Source organism: Saccoglossus kowalevskii, chromosome 17 (genome assembly GCF_978046115.1).
Source record: "Saccoglossus kowalevskii chromosome 17, keSacKowa6.1, whole genome shotgun sequence".
NCBI classification, from domain to species: Eukaryota; Metazoa; Hemichordata; class Enteropneusta; family Harrimaniidae; genus Saccoglossus; species Saccoglossus kowalevskii.
The window spans coordinates 15,742,911-15,758,872 of NC_140657.1; positions in this window are offsets into that span (position 1 = coordinate 15,742,911).

Genomic DNA, 15,962 nt, shown 5'->3' on the forward strand with positions numbered 1-15,962 from the left:
TATTATATTTGTCAATTGTCTATGTGTTGTATTTTGATATCGGTATATCAATTGTTACTATGAGAATATGTTAATTAGTCTTACTAATTTGACCATATATTGTATTATATTTGTCAATTGTCTATGTGTTGTATTTTGATATCGGTATATCAATTGTTACTATGAGAATATGTTAATTAGTCTTACTAATTTGACCATATATTGTATTATATTTGTCAATTGTCTATGTGTTGTATTTTGATATCGGTATATCAATTGTTACTATGAGAATATGTTAATTAGTCTTACTAATTTGACCATATATTGTATTATATTTGTCAATTGTCTACGTGTTGTATTTTGATATCGGTATATCAATTGTGACTATGGCAATATGTTAATTAGTCTTACTGATTTGTCTATATATTGTATTATATTTGTCAATTGTCTATGTGTTGTATTTTGATATCGGTATATCAATTGTGACTATGGCAATATGTTAATTAGTCTTACTGATTTGACCATATATTGTATTATATTCGACAATTGTCTGTTGAATTTTGATATATGTATACCAACTGTGATTACGAGAAAATTATAATTAGTCTTACTGATTTGTCCATATATTGCATTATATTTGTCAAATGTCTATGTGTTGTATTTTGATATCGGTATATCAATTGTTACTATGAGAATATGTTAATTAGTCTTACTAATTTGACCATATATTGTATTATATTTGTCAATTGTCTATGTGTTGTATTTTGATATCGGTATATCAATTGTTACTATGAGAATATGTTAATTAGTCTTACTAATTTGACCATATATTGTATTATATTTGTCAATTGTACATGTGTTGTATTTTGATATCGGTATATCAATTGTGACTATGGCAATATGTTAATTAGTCTTACTGATTTGTCTATATATTGTATTATATTTGTCAATTGTCTATGTGTTGTATTTTGATATCGGTATATCAATTGTGACTATGGCAATATGTTAATTAGTCTTACTGATTTGACCATATATTGTATTATATTCGACAATTGTCTGTTGAATTTTGATATATGTATACCAACTGTGATTACGAGAAAATTATAATTAGTCTTACTGATTTGTCCATATATTGCATTATATTTGTCAAATGTCTATGTGTTGTATTTTGATATCGGTATATCAATTGTTACTATGAGAATATGTTAATTAGTCTTACTAATTTGACCATATATTGTATTATATTTGTCAATTGTCTATGTGTTGTATTTTGATATCGGTATATCAATTGTTACTATGAGAATATGTTAATTAGTCTTACTAATTTGACCATATATTGTATTATATTTGTCAATTGTACATGTGTTGTATTTTGATATCGGTATATCAAGTGTGACTATGACAATATGTTAATTAGTCTTACTGATTTGACCATATATTGTATTATATTCGACAATTGTCTGTTGAATTTTGATATATGTATACCAACTGTGATTACGAGAAAATTATAATTAGTCTTACTGATTTGTCCATATATTGCATTATATTTGTCAAATGTCTATGTGTTCTATTTTAATATCGGTATATCAATTGTGACTATGGCAATATGTTAATTAGTCTTACTGATTTGACTATATATTGTATTATATTTGTCAATTGTCTATGTGCTGTATTTTGATATCGGTATATCAATTGTTACTATGAGAATATGTTAATTAGTCTTACTGATTTGACCATATATTGTATTATATTCGACAATTGTCTGTTGAATTTTGATATATGTATACCAACTGTGATTACGAGAAAATTATAATTAGTCTTACTGATTTGTCCATATATTGCATTATATTTGTCAAATGTCTATGTGTTGTATTTTGATATCGGTATATCAATTGTTACTATGAGAATATGTTAATTAGTCTTACTAATTTGACCATATATTGTATTATATTTGTCAATTGTCTATGTGTTGTATTTTGATATCGGTATATCAATTGTGACTATGGCAATATGTTAATTAGTCTTACTGATTTGACTATATATTGTATTATATTTGTCAATTGTCTATGTGCTGTATTTTGATATCGGTATATCAATTGTTACTATGAGAATATGTTAATTAGTCTTACTGATTTGACCATATATTGTATTATATTCGACAATTGTCTGTTGAATTTTGATATATGTATACCAACTGTGATTACGAGAAAATTATAATTAGTCTTACTGATTTGTCCATATATTGCATTATATTTGTCAAATGTCTATGTGTTGTATTTTGATATCGGTATATCAATTGTTACTATGAGAATATGTTAATTAGTCTTACTAATTTGACCATATATTGTATTATATTTGTCAATTGTCTATGTGTTGTATTTTGATATCGGTATATCAATTGTTACTATGAGAATATGTTAATTAGTCTTACTAATTTGACCATATATTGTATTATATTTGTCAATTGTCTATGTGTTGTATTTTGATATCGGTATATCAATTGTTACTATGAGAATATGTTAATTAGTCTTACTAATTTGACCATATATTGTATTATATTTGTCAATTGTCTACGTGTTGTATTTTGATATCGGTATATCAATTGTGACTATGGCAATATGTTAATTAGTCTTACTGATTTGTCTATATATTGTATTATATTTGACAATTGTCTATGTGTTGTATTTTGATATCGGTGTATCAATTGTGACTATGGCAACATGTTAATTAGTCTTACTGATTTGACCATATATTGTATTATATTTGTCAATTGTATATGTGTTGTATTTTGATATCGGTATATCAATTGTTACTATGGCAATATGTTAATTAGTCTTACTGATTTGACCATATATTGTATTATATTTGTCAATTGTCTATGTGTTGTATTTTGATATCGGTATATCAATTGTGACTATGGCAATATGTTAATTAGTCTTACTGATTTGACCATATATTGTATTATATTCGACAATTGTCTGTTGAATTTTGATATATGTATACCAACTGTGATTACGAGAAAATTATAATTAGTCTTACTGATTTGTCCATATATTGCATTATATTTGTCAAATGTCTATGTGTTGTATTTTGATATCGGTATATCAATTGTGACTATGGCAATATGTTAATTAGTCTTACTAATTTGACCATATATTGTATTATATTTGTCAATTGTCTATGTGTTGTATTTTGATATCGGTATATCAATTGTTACTATGAGAATATGTTAATTAGTTTTACTAATTTGACCATATATTGTATTATATTTGTCAATTGTCTCTGTGTTGTATTTTTATATCGGTATATCAATTGTTACTATGAGAATATGTTAATTAGTCTTACTAATTTGACCATATATTGTATTATATTTGTCAATTGTCTATGTGTTGTATTTTGATATCGGTATATCAATTGTGACTATGGCAATATGTTAATTAGTCTTACTGATTTGACCATATATTGTATTATATTCGACAATTGTCTGTTGAATTTTGATATATGTATACCAACTGTGATTACGAGAAAATTATAATTAGTCTTACTGATTTGTCCATATATTGCATTATATTTGTCAAATGTCTATGTGTTGTATTTTGATATCGGTATATCAATTGTTACTATGAGAATATGTTAATTAGTCTTACTAATTTGACCATATATTGTATTATATTTGTCAATTGTCTATGTGTTGTATATTGATATCGGTATATCAATTGTGACTATGGCAATATGTTAATTAGTCTTACTGATTTGACTATATATTGTATTATATTTGTCAATTGTCTATGTGCTGTATTTTGATATCGGTATATCAATTGTTACTATGAGAATATGTTAATTAGTCTTACTGATTTGACCATATATTGTATTATATTCGACAATTGTCTGTTGAATTTTGATATATGTATACCAACTGTGATTACGAGAAAATTATAATTAGTCTTACTGATTTGTCCATATATTGCATTATATTTGTCAAATGTCTATGTGTTGTATTTTGATATCGGTATATCAATTGTTACTATGAGAATATGTTAATTAGTCTTACTAATTTGACCATATATTGTATTATATTTGTCAATTGTCTATGTGTTGTATTTTGATATCGGTATATCAATTGTTACTATGAGAATATGTTAATTAGTCTTACTAATTTGACCATATATTGTATTATATTTGTCAATTGTCTATGTGTTGTATTTTGATATCGGTATATCAATTGTTACTATGAGAATATGTAAATTAGTCTTACTAATTTGACCATATATTGTATTATATTTGTCAATTGTCTACGTGTTGTATTTTGATATCGGTATATCAATTGTGACTATGGCAATATGTTAATTAGTCTTACTGATTTGTCTATATATTGTATTATATTTGACAATTGTCTATGTGTTGTATTTTGATATCGGTGTATCAATTGTGACTATGGCAATATGTTAATTAGTCTTACTGATTTGACCATATATTGTATTATATTTGTCAATTGTATATGTGTTGTATTTTGATAACGGTATATCAATTGTTACTATGGCAATATGTTAATTAGTCTTACTGATTTGACCATATACTGTATTATATTTGTCAATTGTCTATGTGTTGTATTTTGATATCGGTATATCAATTGTGACTATGGCAATATGTTAATTAGTCTTACTGATTTGACCATATATTGTATTATATTCGACAATTGTCTGTTGAATTTTGATATATGTATACCAACTGTGATTACGAGAAAATTATAATTAGTCTTACTGATTTGTCCATATATTGCATTATATTTGTCAAATGTCTATGTGTTGTATTTTGATATCGGTATATCAATTGTTACTATGAGAATATGTTAATTAGTCTTACTAATTTGACCATATATTGTATTATATTTGTCAATTGTCTATGTGTTGTATTTTGATATCGGTATATCAATTGTTACTATGAGAATATGTTAATTAGTCTTACTAATTTGACCATATATTGTATTATATTTGTCAATTGTACATGTGTTGTATTTTGATATCGGTATATCAAGTGTGACTATGACAATATGTTAATTAGTCTTACTGATTTGACCATATATTGTATTATATTCGACAATTGTCTGTTGAATTTTGATATATGTATACCAACTGTGATTACGAGAAAATTATAATTAGTCTTACTGATTTGTCCATATATTGCATTATATTTGTCAAATGTCTATGTGTTGTATTTTGATATCGGTATATCAATTGTTACTATGAGAATATGTTAATTAGTCTTACTAATTTGACCATATATTGTATTATATTTGTCAATTGTCTATGTGTTGTATTTTGATATCGGTATATCAATTGTTACTATGAGAATATGTTAATTAGTCTTACTAATTTGACCATATATTGTATTATATTTGTCAATTGTCTCTGTGTTGTATTTTTATATCGGTATATCAATTGTTACTATGAGAATATGTTAATTAGTCTTACTAATTTGACCATATATTGTATTATATTTGTCAATTGTCTATGTGTTGTATTTTGATATCGGTATATCAATTGTGACTATGGCAATATGTTAATTAGTCTTACTGATTTGACCATATATTGTATTATATTCGACAATTGTCTGTTGAATTTTGATATATGTATACCAACTGTGATTACGAGAAAATTATAATTAGTCTTACTGATTTGTCCATATATTGCATTATATTTGACAAATGTCTATGTGTTGTATTTTGATATCGGTATATCAATTGTTACTATGAGAATATGTTAATTAGTCTTACTAATTTGACCATATATTGTATTATATTTATCAATTGTCTATGTGTTGTATTTTGATATCGGTATATCAATTGTTACTATGAGAATATGTTAATTAGTCTTACTAATTTGACCATATATTGTATTATATTTGTCAATTGTACATGTTTTGTATTTTGATATCGGTATATCAAGTGTGACTATGACAATATGTTAATTAGTCTTACTGATTTGACCATATATTGTATTATATTCGACAATTGTCTGTTGAATTTTGATATATGTATACCAACTGTGATTACGAGAAAATTATAATTAGTCTTACTGATTTGTCCATATATTGCATTATATTTGTCAAATGTCTATGTGTTGTATTTTGATATCGGTATATCAATTGTTACTATGAGAATATGTTAATTAGTCTTACTAATTTGACCATATATTGTATTATATTTGTCAATTGTCTATGTGTTGTATTTTGATATCGGTATATCAATTGTTACTATGAGAATATGTTAATTAGTCTTACTAATTTGACCATATATTGTATTATATTTGTCAATTGTCTATGTGTTGTATTTTGATATCGGTATATCAATTGTTACTATGAGAATATGTTAATTAGTCTTACTAATTTGACCATATATTGTATTATATTTGTCAATTGTACATGTGTTGTATTTTGATATCGGTATATCAAGTGTGACTATGACAATATGTTAATTAGTCTTACTGATTTGACCATATATTGTATTATATTCGACAATTGTCTGTTGAATTTTGATATATGTATACCAACTGTGATTACGAGAAAATTATAATTAGTCTTACTGATTTGTCCATATATTGCATTATATTTGTCAAATGTCTATGTGTTGTATTTTGATATCGGTATATCAATTGTTACTATGAGAATATGTTAATTAGTCTTACTAATTTGACCATATATTGTATTATATTTGTCAATTGTCTATGTGTTGTATTTTGATATCGGTATATCAATTGTTACTATGAGAATATGTTAATTAGTCTTACTAATTTGACCATATATTGTATTATATTTGTCAATTGTCTCTGTGTTGTATTTTTATATCGGTATATCAATTGTTACTATGAGAATATGTTAATTAGTCTTACTAATTTGACCATATATTGTATTATATTTGTCAATTGTCTATGTGTTGTATTTTGATATCGGTATATCAATTGTGACTATGGCAATATGTTAATTAGTCTTACTGATTTGACCATATATTGTATTATATTCGACAATTGTCTGGTGAATTTTGATATATGTATACCAACTGTGATTACGAGAAAATTATAATTAGTCTTACTGATTTGTCCATATATTGCATTATATTTGTCAAATGTCTATGTGTTGTATTTTGATATCGGTATATCAATTGTTACTATGAGAATATGTTAATTAGTCTTACTAATTTGACCATATATTGTATTATATTTGTCAATTGTCTATGTGTTGTATTTTGATATCGGTATATCAATTGTTACTATGAGAATATGTTAATTAGTCTTACTAATTTGACCATATATTGTATTATATTTGTCAATTGTCTATGTGTTGTATTTTGATATCGGTATATCAATTGTTACTATGAGAATATGTTAATTAGTCTTACTAATTTGACCATATATTGTATTATATTTGTCAATTGTCTATGTGTTGTATTTTGATATCGGTATATCAATTGTTACTATGAGAATATGTTAATTAGTCTTACTAATTTGACCATATATTGTATTATATTTGTCAATTGTCTACGTGTTGTATTTTGATATCGGTATATCAATTGTGACTATGGCAATATGTTAATTAGTCTTACTGATTTGTCTATATATTGTATTATATTTGTCAATTGTCTATGTGTTGTATTTTGATATCGGTATATCAATTGTGACTATGGCAATATGTTAATTAGTCTTACTGATTTGACCATATATTGTATTATATTCGACAATTGTCTGTTGAATTTTGATATATGTATACCAACTGTGATTACGAGAAAATTATAATTAGTCTTACTGATTTGTCCATATATTGCATTATATTTGTCAAATGTCTATGTGTTGTATTTTGATATCGGTATATCAATTGTTACTATGAGAATATGTTAATTAGTCTTACTAATTTGACCATATATTGTATTATATTTGTCAATTGTCTATGTGTTGTATTTTGATATCGGTATATCAATTGTTACTATGAGAATATGTTAATTAGTCTTACTAATTTGACCATATATTGTATTATATTTGTCAATTGTACATGTGTTGTATTTTGATATCGGTATATCAATTGTGACTATGGCAATATGTTAATTAGTCTTACTGATTTGTCTATATATTGTATTATATTTGTCAATTGTCTATGTGTTGTATTTTGATATCGGTATATCAATTGTGACTATGGCAATATGTTAATTAGTCTTACTGATTTGACCATATATTGTATTATATTCGACAATTGTCTGTTGAATTTTGATATATGTATACCAACTGTGATTACGAGAAAATTATAATTAGTCTTACTGATTTGTCCATATATTGCATTATATTTGTCAAATGTCTATGTGTTGTATTTTGATATCGGTATATCAATTGTTACTATGAGAATATGTTAATTAGTCTTACTAATTTGACCATATATTGTATTATATTTGTCAATTGTCTATGTGTTGTATTTTGATATCGGTATATCAATTGTTACTATGAGAATATGTTAATTAGTCTTACTAATTTGACCATATATTGTATTATATTTGTCAATTGTACATGTGTTGTATTTTGATATCGGTATATCAAGTGTGACTATGACAATATGTTAATTAGTCTTACTGATTTGACCATATATTGTATTATATTCGACAATTGTCTGTTGAATTTTGATATATGTATACCAACTGTGATTACGAGAAAATTATAATTAGTCTTACTGATTTGTCCATATATTGCATTATATTTGTCAAATGTCTATGTGTTCTATTTTAATATCGGTATATCAATTGTGACTATGGCAATATGTTAATTAGTCTTACTGATTTGACTATATATTGTATTATATTTGTCAATTGTCTATGTGCTGTATTTTGATATCGGTATATCAATTGTTACTATGAGAATATGTTAATTAGTCTTACTGATTTGACCATATATTGTATTATATTCGACAATTGTCTGTTGAATTTTGATATATGTATACCAACTGTGATTACGAGAAAATTATAATTAGTCTTACTGATTTGTCCATATATTGCATTATATTTGTCAAATGTCTATGTGTTGTATTTTGATATCGGTATATCAATTGTTACTATGAGAATATGTTAATTAGTCTTACTAATTTGACCATATATTGTATTATATTTGTCAATTGTCTATGTGTTGTATTTTGATATCGGTATATCAATTGTTACTATGAGAATATGTTAATTAGTCTTACTAATTTGACCATATATTGTATTATATTTGTCAATTGTCTATGTGTTGTATTTTGATATCGGTATATCAATTGTTACTATGAGAATATGTTAATTAGTCTTACTAATTTGACCATATATTGTATTATATTTGTCAATTGTCTACGTGTTGTATTTTGATATCGGTATATCAATTGTGACTATGGCAATATGTTAATTAGTCTTACTGATTTGTCTATATATTGTATTATATTTGACAATTGTCTATGTGTTGTATTTTGATATCGGTGTATCAATTGTGACTATGGCAACATGTTAATTAGTCTTACTGATTTGACCATATATTGTATTATATTTGTCAATTGTATATGTGTTGTATTTTGATATCGGTATATCAATTGTTACTATGGCAATATGTTAATTAGTCTTACTGATTTGACCATATATTGTATTATATTTGTCAATTGTCTATGTGTTGTATTTTGATATCGGTATATCAATTGTGACTATGGCAATATGTTAATTAGTCTTACTGATTTGACCATATATTGTATTATATTCGACAATTGTCTGTTGAATTTTGATATATGTATACCAACTGTGATTACGAGAAAATTATAATTAGTCTTACTGATTTGTCCATATATTGCATTATATTTGTCAAATGTCTATGTGTTGTATTTTGATATCGGTATATCAATTGTGACTATGGCAATATGTTAATTAGTCTTACTAATTTGACCATATATTGTATTATATTTGTCAATTGTCTATGTGTTGTATTTTGATATCGGTATATCAATTGTTACTATGAGAATATGTTAATTAGTTTTACTAATTTGACCATATATTGTATTATATTTGTCAATTGTCTCTGTGTTGTATTTTTATATCGGTATATCAATTGTTACTATGAGAATATGTTAATTAGTCTTACTAATTTGACCATATATTGTATTATATTTGTCAATTGTCTATGTGTTGTATTTTGATATCGGTATATCAATTGTGACTATGGCAATATGTTAATTAGTCTTACTGATTTGACCATATATTGTATTATATTCGACAATTGTCTGTTGAATTTTGATATATGTATACCAACTGTGATTACGAGAAAATTATAATTAGTCTTACTGATTTGTCCATATATTGCATTATATTTGTCAAATGTCTATGTGTTGTATTTTGATATCGGTATATCAATTGTTACTATGAGAATATGTTAATTAGTCTTACTAATTTGACCATATATTGTATTATATTTGTCAATTGTCTATGTGTTGTATATTGATATCGGTATATCAATTGTGACTATGGCAATATGTTAATTAGTCTTACTGATTTGACTATATATTGTATTATATTTGTCAATTGTCTATGTGCTGTATTTTGATATCGGTATATCAATTGTTACTATGAGAATATGTTAATTAGTCTTACTGATTTGACCATATATTGTATTATATTCGACAATTGTCTGTTGAATTTTGATATATGTATACCAACTGTGATTACGAGAAAATTATAATTAGTCTTACTGATTTGTCCATATATTGCATTATATTTGTCAAATGTCTATGTGTTGTATTTTGATATCGGTATATCAATTGTTACTATGAGAATATGTTAATTAGTCTTACTAATTTGACCATATATTGTATTATATTTGTCAATTGTCTATGTGTTGTATTTTGATATCGGTATATCAATTGTTACTATGAGAATATGTTAATTAGTCTTACTAATTTGACCATATATTGTATTATATTTGTCAATTGTCTATGTGTTGTATTTTGATATCGGTATATCAATTGTTACTATGAGAATATGTAAATTAGTCTTACTAATTTGACCATATATTGTATTATATTTGTCAATTGTCTACGTGTTGTATTTTGATATCGGTATATCAATTGTGACTATGGCAATATGTTAATTAGTCTTACTGATTTGTCTATATATTGTATTATATTTGACAATTGTCTATGTGTTGTATTTGATATCGGTGTATCAATTGTGACTATGGCAATATGTTAATTAGTCTTACTGATTTGACCATATATTGTATTATATTTGTCAATTGTATATGTGTTGTATTTTGATATCGGTATATCAATTGTTACTATGGCAATATGTTAATTAGTCTTACTGATTTGACCATATACTGTATTATATTTGTCAATTGTCTATGTGTTGTATTTTGATATCGGTATATCAATTGTGACTATGGCAATATGTTAATTAGTCTTACTGATTTGACCATATATTGTATTATATTCGACAATTGTCTGTTGAATTTTGATATATGTATACCAACTGTGATTACGAGAAAATTATAATTAGTCTTACTGATTTGTCCATATATTGCATTATATTTGTCAAATGTCTATGTGTTGTATTTTGATATCGGTATATCAATTGTTACTATGAGAATATGTTAATTAGTCTTACTAATTTGACCATATATTGTATTATATTTGTCAATTGTCTATGTGTTGTATTTTGATATCGGTATATCAATTGTTACTATGAGAATATGTTAATTAGTCTTACTAATTTGACCATATATTGTATTATATTTGTCAATTGTACATGTGTTGTATTTTGATATCGGTATATCAAGTGTGACTATGACAATATGTTAATTAGTCTTACTGATTTGACCATATATTGTATTATATTCGACAATTGTCTGTTGAATTTTGATATATGTATACCAACTGTGATTACGAGAAAATTATAATTAGTCTTACTGATTTGTCCATATATTGCATTATATTTGTCAAATGTCTATGTGTTGTATTTTGATATCGGTATATCAATTGTTACTATGAGAATATGTTAATTAGTCTTACTAATTTGACCATATATTGTATTATATTTGTCAATTGTCTATGTGTTGTATTTTGATATCGGTATATCAATTGTTACTATGAGAATATGTTAATTAGTCTTACTAATTTGACCATATATTGTATTATATTTGTCAATTGTCTCTGTGTTGTATTTTTATATCGGTATATCAATTGTTACTATGAGAATATGTTAATTAGTCTTACTAATTTGACCATATATTGTATTATATTTGTCAATTGTCTATGTGTTGTATTTTGATATCGGTATATCAATTGTGACTATGGCAATATGTTAATTAGTCTTACTGATTTGACCATATATTGTATTATATTCGACAATTGTCTGTTGAATTTTGATATATGTATACCAACTGTGATTACGAGAAAATTATAATTAGTCTTACTGATTTGTCCATATATTGCATTATATTTGACAAATGTCTATGTGTTGTCTTTTGATATCGGTATATCAATTGTTACTATGAGAATATGTTAATTAGTCTTACTAATTTGACCATATATTGTATTATATTTATCAATTGTCTATGTGTTGTATTTTGATATCGGTATATCAATTGTTACTATGAGAATATGTTAATTAGTCTTACTAATTTGACCATATATTGTATTATATTTGTCAATTGTACATGTTTTGTATTTTGATATCGGTATATCAAGTGTGACTATGACAATATGTTAATTAGTCTTACTGATTTGACCATATATTGTATTATATTCGACAATTGTCTGTTGAATTTTGATATATGTATACCAACTGTGATTACGAGAAAATTATAATTAGTCTTACTGATTTGTCCATATATTGCATTATATTTGTCAAATGTCTATGTGTTGTATTTTGATATCGGTATATCAATTGTTACTATGAGAATATGTTAATTAGTCTTACTAATTTGACCATATATTGTATTATATTTGTCAATTGTCTATGTGTTGTATTTTGATATCGGTATATCAATTGTTACTATGAGAATATGTTAATTAGTCTTACTAATTTGACCATATATTGTATTATATTTGTCAATTGTCTATGTGTTGTATTTTGATATCGGTATATCAATTGTTACTATGAGAATATGTTAATTAGTCTTACTAATTTGACCATATATTGTATTATATTTGTCAATTGTACATGTGTTGTATTTTGATATCGGTATATCAAGTGTGACTATGACAATATGTTAATTAGTCTTACTGATTTGACCATATATTGTATTATATTCGACAATTGTCTGTTGAATTTTGATATATGTATACCAACTGTGATTACGAGAAAATTATAATTAGTCTTACTGATTTGTCCATATATTGCATTATATTTGTCAAATGTCTATGTGTTGTATTTTGATATCGGTATATCAATTGTTACTATGAGAATATGTTAATTAGTCTTACTCATTTGACCATATATTGTATTATATTTGTCAATTGTACATGTGTTGTATTTTGATATCGGTATATCAATTGTTACTATGAGAATATGTTAATTAGTCTTACTAATTTGACCATATATTGTATTATATTTGTCAATTGTCTCTGTGTTGTATTTTTATATCGGTATATCAATTGTTACTATGAGAATATGTTAATTAGTCTTACTAATTTGACCATATATTGTATTATATTTGTCAATTGTCTATGTGTTGTATTTTGATATCGGTATATCAATTGTGACTATGGCAATATGTTAATTAGTCTTACTGATTTGACCATATATTGTATTATATTCGACAATTGTCTGGTGAATTTTGATATATGTATACCAACTGTGATTACGAGAAAATTATAATTAGTCTTACTGATTTGTCCATATATTGCATTATATTTGTCAAATGTCTATGTGTTGTATTTTGATATCGGTATATCAATTGTTACTATGAGAATATGTTAATTAGTCTTACTAATTTGACCATATATTGTATTATATTTGTCAATTGTCTATGTGTTGTATTTTGATATCGGTATATCAATTGTTACTATGAGAATATGTTAATTAGTCTTACTAATTTGACCATATATTGTATTATATTTGTCAATTGTCTATGTGTTGTATTTTGATATCGGTATATCAATTGTTACTATGAGAATATGTTAATTAGTCTTACTAATTTGACCATATATTGTATTATATTTGTCAATTGTCTACGTGTTGTATTTTGATATCGGTATATCAATTGTGACTATGGCAATATGTTAATTAGTCTTACTGATTTGTCTATATATTGTATTATATTTGACAATTGTCTATGTGTTGTATTTTGATATCGGTGTATCAATTGTGACTATGGCAATATGTTAATTAGTCTTACTGATTTGACCATATATTGTATTATATTTGTCAATTGTATATGTGTTGTATTTTGATATCGGTATATCAATTGTTACTATGGCAATATGTTAATTAGTCTTACTGATTTGACCATATATTGTATTATATTTGTCAATTGTCTATGTGTTGTATTTTGATATCGGTATATCAATTGTGACTATGGCAATATGTTAATTAGTCTTACTGATTTGACCATATATTGTATTATATTCGACAATTGTCTGTTGAATTTTGATATATGTATACCAACTGTGATTACGAGAAAATTATAATTAGTCTTACTGATTTGTCCATATATTGCATTATATTTGTCAAATGTCTATGTGTTGTATTTTGATATCGGTATATCAATTGTTACTATGAGAATATGTTAATTAGTCTTACTAATTTGACCATATATTGTATTATATTTGTCAATTGTCTATGTGTTGTATTTTGATATCGGTATATCAATTGTTACTATGAGAATATGTTAATTAGTCTTACTCATTTGACCATATATTGTATTATATTTGTCAATTGTACATGTGTTGTATTTTGATATCGGTATATCAAGTGTGACTATGACAATATGTTAATTAGTCTTACTGATTTGACCATATATTGTATTATATTCGACAATTGTCTGTTGAATTTTGATATATGTATACCAACTGTGATTACGAGAAAATTATAATTAGTCTTACTGATTTGTCCATATATTGCATTATATTTGTCAAATGTCTATGTGTTGTATTTTGATATCGGTATATCAATTGTTACTATGAGAATATGTTAATTAGTCTTACTAATTTGACCATATATTGTATTATATTTGTCAATTGTCTATGTGTTGTATTTTGATATCGGTATATCAATTGTTACTATGAGAATATGTTAATTAGTCTTACTAATTTGACCATATATTGTATTATATTTGTCAATTGTCTATGTGTTGTATTTTTATATCGGTATATCAATTGTTACTATGAGAATATGTTAATTAGTCTTACTAATTTGACCATATATTGTATTATATTTGTCAATTGTCTACGTGTTGTATTTTGATATCGGTATATCAATTGTGACTATGGCAATATGTTAATTAGTCTTACTGATTTGTCTATATATTGTATTATACTTGTCAATTGTATATGTGTTGTATTTTATATCGGTATATCAATTGTTACTATGAGAATATGTTAATTAGTCTTACTAATTTGACCATATATTGTATTATATTTGTTTGTCTGTTGAATTTTGATATCTGTTTATCAATTGTGACTTTTGAAATATGTTAATTAGTCTTACTGATTTGACTATATATTGTATTATATTCGACAATTGTCTGTCGAATTTTGATATCTGTATACCAACTGTGATTACGAGAAAATTATAATTAGTCTTACTGCTTTGTCCATATATTGCATTATATTTGTCAAATGTCTGTTGTATTTAGATATCAGTATATCAATTGTGACTATGGCAATATGTTAGTCTTACTGTTTAAACCATGTATTGTATTATCAAAGCTGGTTTAGAGACTTGCTTAAATTTTCAAAGAAAACAAATTTCAATTGGGGTAACCAACATTTTACTTACAGTA